The sequence below is a fragment of the Pogona vitticeps genome, chromosome 2 (assembly GCF_051106095.1).
Source record: "Pogona vitticeps strain Pit_001003342236 chromosome 2, PviZW2.1, whole genome shotgun sequence".
NCBI lineage: Eukaryota > Metazoa > Chordata > Lepidosauria > Squamata > Agamidae > Pogona > Pogona vitticeps.
The window spans coordinates 8,315,754-8,324,201 of NC_135784.1; the positions used below are offsets into that span (position 1 = coordinate 8,315,754).

An 8,448-nucleotide genomic window follows, 5' to 3' on the forward strand; every position below is an offset into this window, starting at 1 on the left:
CGCCTACCCCGGCCGTTCTCGGAGTTCCAGAAGTCCGAGAATGGCCGGGGTAGGCGGCGTGGGGAGGCTGCCGGCGGCGGGGACAGGGTGGGGGGGTGTCCGCAAGGCTTCCAGGCAAAGGCCTGGAAGCCTTCGACACCCCCGTACCCTTCCCCCGCTGTCGCTGAGAGCCTTCCGAGCTCTCAAAGGGCTTTCTCCAATATCGGAGGGGGCCCTCTGAGAGCTCGGAAGGGAATTGTCGGCAGGGGATGGTGGCTTCGGGGTCCTTCCAAGGCCGCAGCCCACTGCCGACATTTTCCCCCAGCTGAGCGGCCAACTCCCGTTCTTAGATGTCATGGTCCTACACAAAACTGACCTCTGACTGGGACACATGGTAAGAGGCATAATCAAAACACTGGTAGACCGTGCAAATCGGAACTGTGAAGCTCAGTTTCTCAGCACCGAACTCAACCATCTGAATTGGGCCCTACAGGCAAATGGCTAACTCCAAAAATGAAATCACAAGAGCCATCAAACCAAGAAAACAACAGTGAACTGAAGAAGAGAAACAGCCACCCACAAATAAGTATTTCTACCATACATCAAAGGGGGTCACGGATCGCACGGGGAAACTTTTGGAAAAACACAACCTACAAACAGTATTCAAGCCCACAACAAAAATACAACAAATGTTATGGTCAGCAAAGGACAGAAGGGACCCCCTCACCACTGCAGGAGTATACTGGATACCTTGCAGTTGTGGCCAGGTATCAAGAACCAGAATCAAGGAACATGAGAGACACTGCAGACTAAAACAACCAGAAAAATCTGCAATGGCTGAACATGCCCTAAAACTGGACATGAAATTCTATTTTAAAATACTGAAATACTGGACAACACCATCAATCACTACGTCAGACTGCACAGGGAAGCCATTAAAATCCATAAGTACCAGCAGAACTTCAGCAAAAAAGAGGAAAGTGTGAAGCTCAACAAAACTTGGCTCCCAGCTCTCAAAAATACAGCGTGCAAAAGGTCAACGAACTCTACCCAGCTAATGACACCCATCAACCACAGTGACAGATAATCTCTTCTCCTTATCACCAACAATACACCCACAACAACACACACTAATTACCCATCTACAGAAAAAGACAAAAGCATATCCCACAGCCATAAATACTGGACTCCCAAGCCAAGTACACCAGAGCACAGAGTGCTGTCCTCTGAAGATGCCGGCCACAGAGACTAGCGAATGTTAGGAAGAACAACCTTCAGAACATGGCCAAAGAGCCCGAAAAACCCACAACAACCATTAGATCCTGGTTGTGAAAGCCTTTGCGAATACACTATCTGATGACTCTAACCATTTGTGAAATAAGTCCATTTGTGAAATAAAGACTAGACACAGAACACCGTGACTTTCCCACCATGGTGTACCTATTCATCTACTCACATTTTTACAGGCTTTCAAACTGCTAGGTTGGCAGGAGAAACACTATTTTAGGCATTAAAAGAAGTTTATTCTCCAAATCCCACAAGGTGCTAGTTCCTCTCCATTCAGCGTTGGTTAGGCCTCCTCTTGAGTTCGTGTTTAGTTCTGAACACCACAGTTCAAGAAAAGTACTGACAAATTGGACCAAGTTCAGAGGAGGGCAACCAGGATGATCAGAGGGCTGGAAATCAAGCCGTGGGAGGAAAGGCGGAAAGAACTGGGCATGTTTGGCCTTGAGAAAAGAAGGCTGAGGGGAGATATGATGACACTCGTCAAAAAATTCGAAAGCTCTCCAACAAAAGAGGGGCAAGAGTATCCCAGAGTGTGGGACATGCAAAAATGGGCTGAACTGTACAGAAAGCCAGATTTAGGCTGAACCATTGATAGTGGAATGACCATGGGATCTACTACCTTTATTGGACAGAGGGTTTGACTAGATGGCCTTACAGGCCCCATCCAACTTCACTATTCTTCAATTGTGTACCTCAAGAGGTGGTGAACCAGCCCTGGAGACGTTCAAAAGAAATTTAGACAACCACCTGGCAGATATCCTTTGATGTGTTTACCTTCATTGAGCAGGGGGCTGGACTGGATGGCCTCAGATTCCCCTTCTAACTTCATGATTCTGGGACCCATGCTTTCTGAGGAGCAGCCTGCATTGGAGAATGTCTCACTGCACATGCGCGAGTCCCCCTCTCAGCTGAGGGGCAGGGGCGCAGAGAACCCAGCCTCTGCAAGCAGCTGCTAGCCTTCCTCTCACGATGGCGGTGGTGGCGGCAGCAAAAGTTAAGGAGGACAGAAGGGGGCGCGGGAATGGAGTGGAGGGAGGAAGGCTGTTGGGGCAGGAGGGGGCCAATGAACCCAAAAGTTCAGGAACCAGAGACTGAATTGAGGGATGGGATCCTATATACAGGGTAGTAAAATCGGGGGGTGGGGGTGGAGAAGGGGGACAAATGGTTTTACCCCGTAGGTTGCAGAGCGAGGTATTTCGATTGGCTCATGACCTACCCCGAGCAGGACCCCCATGGGGGGGCGGAGCAGAAAACCCTGACCAGAGGAAAACGGCGGTTCTTCTGGCCAAACAGGAGGAAAAAGGTGGACAAAGGCTACCCATCACATCCCCAAGTCCAGTTCCCTCCAGCGAAGCCGACCCCAGCAGAGCCATGAACACCGAGGCCCCACCCAAGACAGGCCGTTCGACAGAATAGGGAGATTTTCGACAACAGGTTTACTTTTTTGAGCTGGACCTTGGAACTGACGTGGAAATTTTAAGGGGCGAAGCCACCAAAGGTTTCCAATTGTAATCCCCACGCAAATGGGCAAGTGGAACGGTTTAATCGGACATTGAAGGGAACATCTTTACACCTGTGGAGGAACTGGGGGGGGGACCACCAAGAACAATCCTTAATTTAAAAAAAAATCCACACATTTCTTGCTCGCCTCCTTTCTGGTTTCCTCTAGAAGATTTCGAGAGGACCAGCGCAGGAGCTTTTTTACCCCATTTGTGTGAATTCAGAGAGGTCCACTTGAAGAACCTTGGTTATAGGTAACTAACCTGTCTTTTTTGTATTATAACTGAGACTGAGTACTATACTATAGGCTGAGGTTCCCCCCACAGCCGAGGATCGGGGCCCCAGTGATCAGGGTGCAAAGCTCTGCCTCCCTTTCTTGGCTGTGTTTCCCCCGCCCTTCCTTCCAGATCACTCCCTCGGCTGCCCACAAGTTTAGAAGACTGAGGCACCCCATCCATGATGGATGCAGGGGAAGAGGGATCTCTAGAGAGAGGGGGCCTGGTGCCCTCGGGAGCATCTGGTGGGGGCGCGGGGAGATACAGGAAGGGGGGCTAAGAGGGGCCCTGGGCCTGATCCAACACAGGGCTCTCCTGAGGTTCTTATGTAACTTTCTCTAGGAGAAAGGCGAGAGGCAAGGGTTAAGCTGAGGAGGATTGCGAACTAAAATGATAACACTCTGCACATGTTCAGAGAGGCAGCATGGTAGATAACCAAATGGAGGATCTTGCAATCTGGGCTTGAAGCTGTACTCACTCTCCTTCTGGGGCCTTCTTTTAGGAAAAACGAGGCCTCTCCCCCCCTTCCTGGCTTGCCTGGGAGTCGCTTCACAGGCTAAGAAACGAAATGGAGAGAACCGAACCAAAGGGAAGGGAAGAAGATGGAGGTCTCACACCTGCTCAGTCCTCTGCGGGGGGGGGGGAGAAGAACAGGTTGGGTCCAGCCCATCTCTGTGGCCTCTCTGCCCCTCGAGAGGGGGGCTAAGGGGGACCCTGCCTGCTTTCCTCTCCGGATAAAACAAAAGCTTCTACAGGAATGCCTCCAGGAAGCCCCCCCCCCAATACAGAGAGAAAGGGGAGGGAGGAAATCCCTTCACCCTCCCACCCACTCCAAAGCCCTTCCTGTAGTGGATCCCCAGCATGGGATCCGGTCGGGAGGGGGATCTGGTCAGCCCTTCCCTCTCCTCAATCCAGAGCCAGCATGGGGAGGGGTAGAGCCATCGCTCCCAGCTGACCCCCCCCTCTTCTCTCACAGCACCATTTCTGGGACTCCCATGTCCCTCTTTTCCAGCACCCTCCCTCCCTGCACTCCCCCGGGACAGGGGGCCTCAAAGTAACTTTTCCAAGCCTAGACAAAAGGGGGGGGATGAGGCGGGGGTGTTGGAGGAAGGAGCAATTCGGGGGGGGAGAGAGAAAGAGCACAGGGGGAAAGAGCTCCCTCTTTTTTCTCCCCGTCACACCCCCCCAAAATGCAGCCTGCAGGATCTGGGGAACGAGGGGGGTCTCCTTGCAGGAAAGCCGAGGAGCAGCCACAGACTCAGGGGTGGTGGTGGATCCAGACCCCTCCCAGACTTCCCATCTGTCCCCCCTCCAAATTTAGCCTCCCCTCCAGGAGGAAAACAAATTCGGCGCCTCCCCCTCCACCCCTTTGCAAGGCCTTCGCGGGAGGAGGGGCCCAATCCGGGGTGGGTGGGTGGCTGCTGAGGGTTTGTTTGTTAGCCCCCCCCCCTCCTGTCTCAGTCCCGATTGCTCACCTCCTTGCTGGTCCTCTGGCGGGAAACTCGCGAGGAAGCCCCTCCCGTCCCTCCCTTGCAAAGCAACCTTTCCCGGGGGGGGGGGGAATCCTAGAGGTGGGGGGGGCAGGAGGAGGTCGGACTCCCAGCTTCGCACCTCCCGTTCCCCCTCGACCCACCCCTGGGAGTGGCTCCTCTTCTTCCCCCTTCTTGAGACCTCTCGAAGGAGGAAGAGGGAGGAGCGGAAAGGGCGGAGCCTCAAGGTTGGGGACCATTGTATATAAAACAACGTGAGACGCATTCCTAGAGAGGAACTCTCTTAGATTACAGACGTTCTAGTTCCTAGAGAGGGAGCATCCGAGACAAGAAAGACATCAGAAAGACACGGATTCCTAGAGGGAAAGCACGCCAGACAAGAGAGATGGATTCCTAGAGGCGACTGGAAAGGGGCAGGAAAAGGTGAGGAGCGGAAGGGGCGGAGCCTCAAGCGGGGGGGGGAGGGGAGATGTACAGACTGGAGAGGGGAGGACCACGTGGGCGACAGAGAGTCTTCTTATTCTTCCCCCACCAACAGGGTCGGCCAAGCATTTCACCCACCCCCAGTCGGGGAAAAGAAGCAGGGAGCTCAAGCCCTTTAGGGGAGACGCCCTCTAGCACCCCCTTTTTGTGGCCCTCCTGGAATGGTGGGGGCAAGCATCGTCCTTGCGGAGGGAAACCGAGCCTGGGATCGATCCACTCTCTCTCTCTCTCTCTGTGTGTGTGTGTGTGTGTGTGTGTGTGTGTGTGTGTGTGTGTGTGTGTGTGTGTGTGTGTGTGTGTGTGTGTAGGGGAGTTGCCTCCGAGGGGAAGTGTGTGTGTGTGTGTGTGTGTGTGTGTGTGTGTGTAGGGGAGTTGCCTCCGAGGGGAAGTGTGTGTGTGTGTGTGTGTGTGTGTGTGTGTGTGTGTGTGTGTGTGTGAGTGAAGGGGAGTTGCCTCCGAGGGGAAGGCGGGAGCCCCCCCCCCCCGGAGAGAAAGGGGAGCAGAAAGTCTTGGTCTCTCTCTGCAAGTTGAAACACTGCAACAAGCCTTCCTCCTTGCGGAAGGGGGAGCAACACACACAGACACACACACAAAAAGACACCCCATCATGCAGAGCCAGCGCCCTTCCCGGCGAAAGTTAGCCCGTCCTCCCCACCCCACGCGCACCCGCACCCTCTTGTCAGAAACGGGATGGGGGGGCGAGGCAGAAACAGAAGTCTGGGGGGTGATTTTTGCTGGAGGGGTTTTACTGCTCCCGCATCCCACCCCTATCCTTCCCCCCCCCCATCCTTGTGAAAAGAACTCGGGTGTACGATCTACTGTATTAATTCTGGGCACTGGGAGGGCGGGGGACGGATTCACGCGGCTTTGCAGTGACCACGCGGGGGGGAGGGGAGAAGGCTCTCTGTCCTCCTCTGGTGGCCAGTTCTTGCATGTCACCTTGGAGACCTTTTCACTGAGAAGGCCAAGAATCTGTGTTTCATGTACAGTATTTGTGATGCAACGTTTCCATTGGCAGATGGGATGGATAAAAAGCCACCATAAAACCCCAGAAAACAAGGCTTTTCCCGCCATGGCACCAGAAAGCACCCCTTCAAGACACACAAATGCACACACACAGAGAGGGAGGGATTAAATCCCTCCACCCACCCCAAACCCCTTCCTGTAGTAGATCCCCAGCCTGGGATCTGGTCGGGAGGGGGATTTGGTGGGCCCTTCCCTCTCCTGGATCCAGAGCTACTGAAGTGCTTCTTAAGGGGGAGGGGGATCCAGAAGGGGCTTAGGACAGCAGGCCAGGTGTGGGGCTGGGAGGGAGGGAGCCCCGTCACAGTCAGTTGACACCCCCTCCTCTCCCCCAAAGCCCCATTTCTGTGACCCCCCTCCTGTCTCCCCTTTGCAGCCCCCTCACTCCCTCCCTGCACCCCCCCAGGAAAGGGGGCCTTAAAGTAACTGTTCCAAACCTGGGCAAAACGGAGGGGGTGAGGATGTGGGCAGTGCCTAGACGAGAAATTGGGGGAGGCTCTTTTTTGTTTTGTTTCTTAAAAGTATCTCTGCAACCTCTTAGCCGCCCCTCCTGTCCTGGACCTTCAGCCCCCCCCAATCACTTACCTCCTGGCAGGTCCTCTGGCGGAAAAACTCGTGAGGAAATCGCCCTTCCTCCCCTTGCAAAGCAGCCAGCCTTCCCCGGGGATCCTAGAGGTGGGGGGCAGGAGGAGGCCGGAGCCCAGCTTCCCACCTCCGGTTCCCCTTGGACGCAGCGCTGGGAGCAGCTCCCCCTATTCCCTCCCCCTTTGAGAGCTCTCGGTTTTCCTCTTTTCTAGAATGGAGAAGGGGGGGGGCCAGGAAGAAGGGGCGGAGCCTCAAATGGGGCAAAAACGGGAGATGGGAGACCCACGTGGGGGGGGTGCAAGGGCCTCTTTATTCCTGCCCCTCAGGGCCAATATTAGGGGAAGGTATAGGACACCCAAGACGGACAGGACATAGTGGAGAGTTCCGACTAAACGCAATCCACCTGGAGTAGGAAATGGCAAGCCACTCCAGTATCTTTGCCAAGAACGCCCCATGATCAGAAACAAAAGGCTAAAAGATATGACGCTGGAAGATGGGCCCCTCAGGTCGGAAGGCGTCCAACATGCTACTGAGGAAGAGCGGAGGACAAGTACAAGTAGCTCCAGAGCTAATGAAGTGGTTGGGCCAAAGCCGAAAGGACGCTCAGCTGTGGACGTGCCTGGAAGTGAAAGGAAAATCCAATGCTGCAAAGAAGAATACTGCATAGGAACCTGGAATGTAAGATCTATGAACGTCGGGAAGCTGGAGGTGGTCAAACAGGAGATGGCAAGAATAAACATCGACATCCTGGGCATCAGTGAACTAAAATGGACAGGAATGGGCGAATTCAGCTCAGATGATTATCATATCTACTACTGTGGGCAAGAATCCCGTAGAAGGAATGGAGTAGCCCTCATAGTCAACAAAAGAGTGGGAAAAGCTGTAATGGGATACAATCTCAAAAATGATAGAATGATGTCAATACGAATCCAAGGCAGACCATTCAACATCACAATAATCCAAGTTTATGCACCAACCAGCATTGCTGAGGAGACTGAAATTGAACAATTCTATGAAGATTTACAACACCTTCTAGAACTGACACCAAAGAAAGATGTTCTTCTCATTCTAGGGGACTGGAATGCTAAAGTAGGGAGCCAAGAGATAAAAGGAACAACAGGGAAGTTTGGCCTTGGAGTTCAGAATGAAGCAGGACAAAGGCTAATAGAGTTTTGTCAAGAGAATAAGCTGGTCATCACAAACACTCTTTTCCAACAACACAAGAGGCGACTCTATACATGGAAATCACCAGATGGGCAATATCGAAATCAGATTGATTATATTCTCTGCAGCCAAAGATGGAGAAGCTCTATACAGTCAGCAAAAACAAGACCTGGAGCTGACTGCGGTTCTGATCATCAGCTTCTCATAGCAAAATTCAAGCTTAGACTGAAGAGATTAGGAAAAACCACTGGGCCACTCAGGTATAATCTAAACCAAATCCCTTATGAATACACAGTGGAAGTAAAGAACAGATTTAAGGAACTAGATTTGGTGGACAGAGTGCCTGAAGAACTTTGGATAGAGGCTCGTAACATTGTCCAGGAGGCAGCAACGAAAACCATCCCAAAGAAAAGGAAATGCAAGAAAGCAAAGTGGCTGTCCAACGAGGCCTTAGAAATAGCAGAGAGGAGAAGGGAAGCAAAATGCAAGGGAGATAGGGAAAGTTACAGAAACTTGAATGCAGACTTCCAAAGAATAGCAAGGAGAGACAAGAGGGCCTTCTTAAAGGAACAATGCAAAGAAATAGAGGAAGATAACAGAAAAGGAAAGACCAGAGATCTGTTCAGGAAAATTGGAGATATTAGAGGAACATTTTGCGCAAA

At 52.6% G+C, this 8,448-nt stretch overlaps 2 protein-coding genes across 2 annotated transcripts in view; both read right to left on the reverse strand.

The window, feature by feature from the left end:
- LOC110071634 (uncharacterized) overlaps nt 1-4,652 on the reverse strand; it is a 61,438-nt gene extending 56,786 nt beyond the window's left edge. Inside the window, exon 1 of the mRNA XM_078387656.1 lies at nt 4,517-4,652. The gene's annotated coding sequence lies outside the window, so the exon portion shown is untranslated. The remainder of the gene's footprint in view (nt 1-4,516) is intronic.
- LOC140703808 (uncharacterized) overlaps nt 1-6,859 on the reverse strand; it is a 31,987-nt gene extending 25,128 nt beyond the window's left edge. The window contains exon 1 of the mRNA XM_078387993.1: nt 6,623-6,859. The gene's annotated coding sequence lies outside the window, so the exon portion shown is untranslated. The remainder of the gene's footprint in view (nt 1-6,622) is intronic.
- Between the last annotated feature and the right edge of the window lie 1,589 nt (nt 6,860-8,448).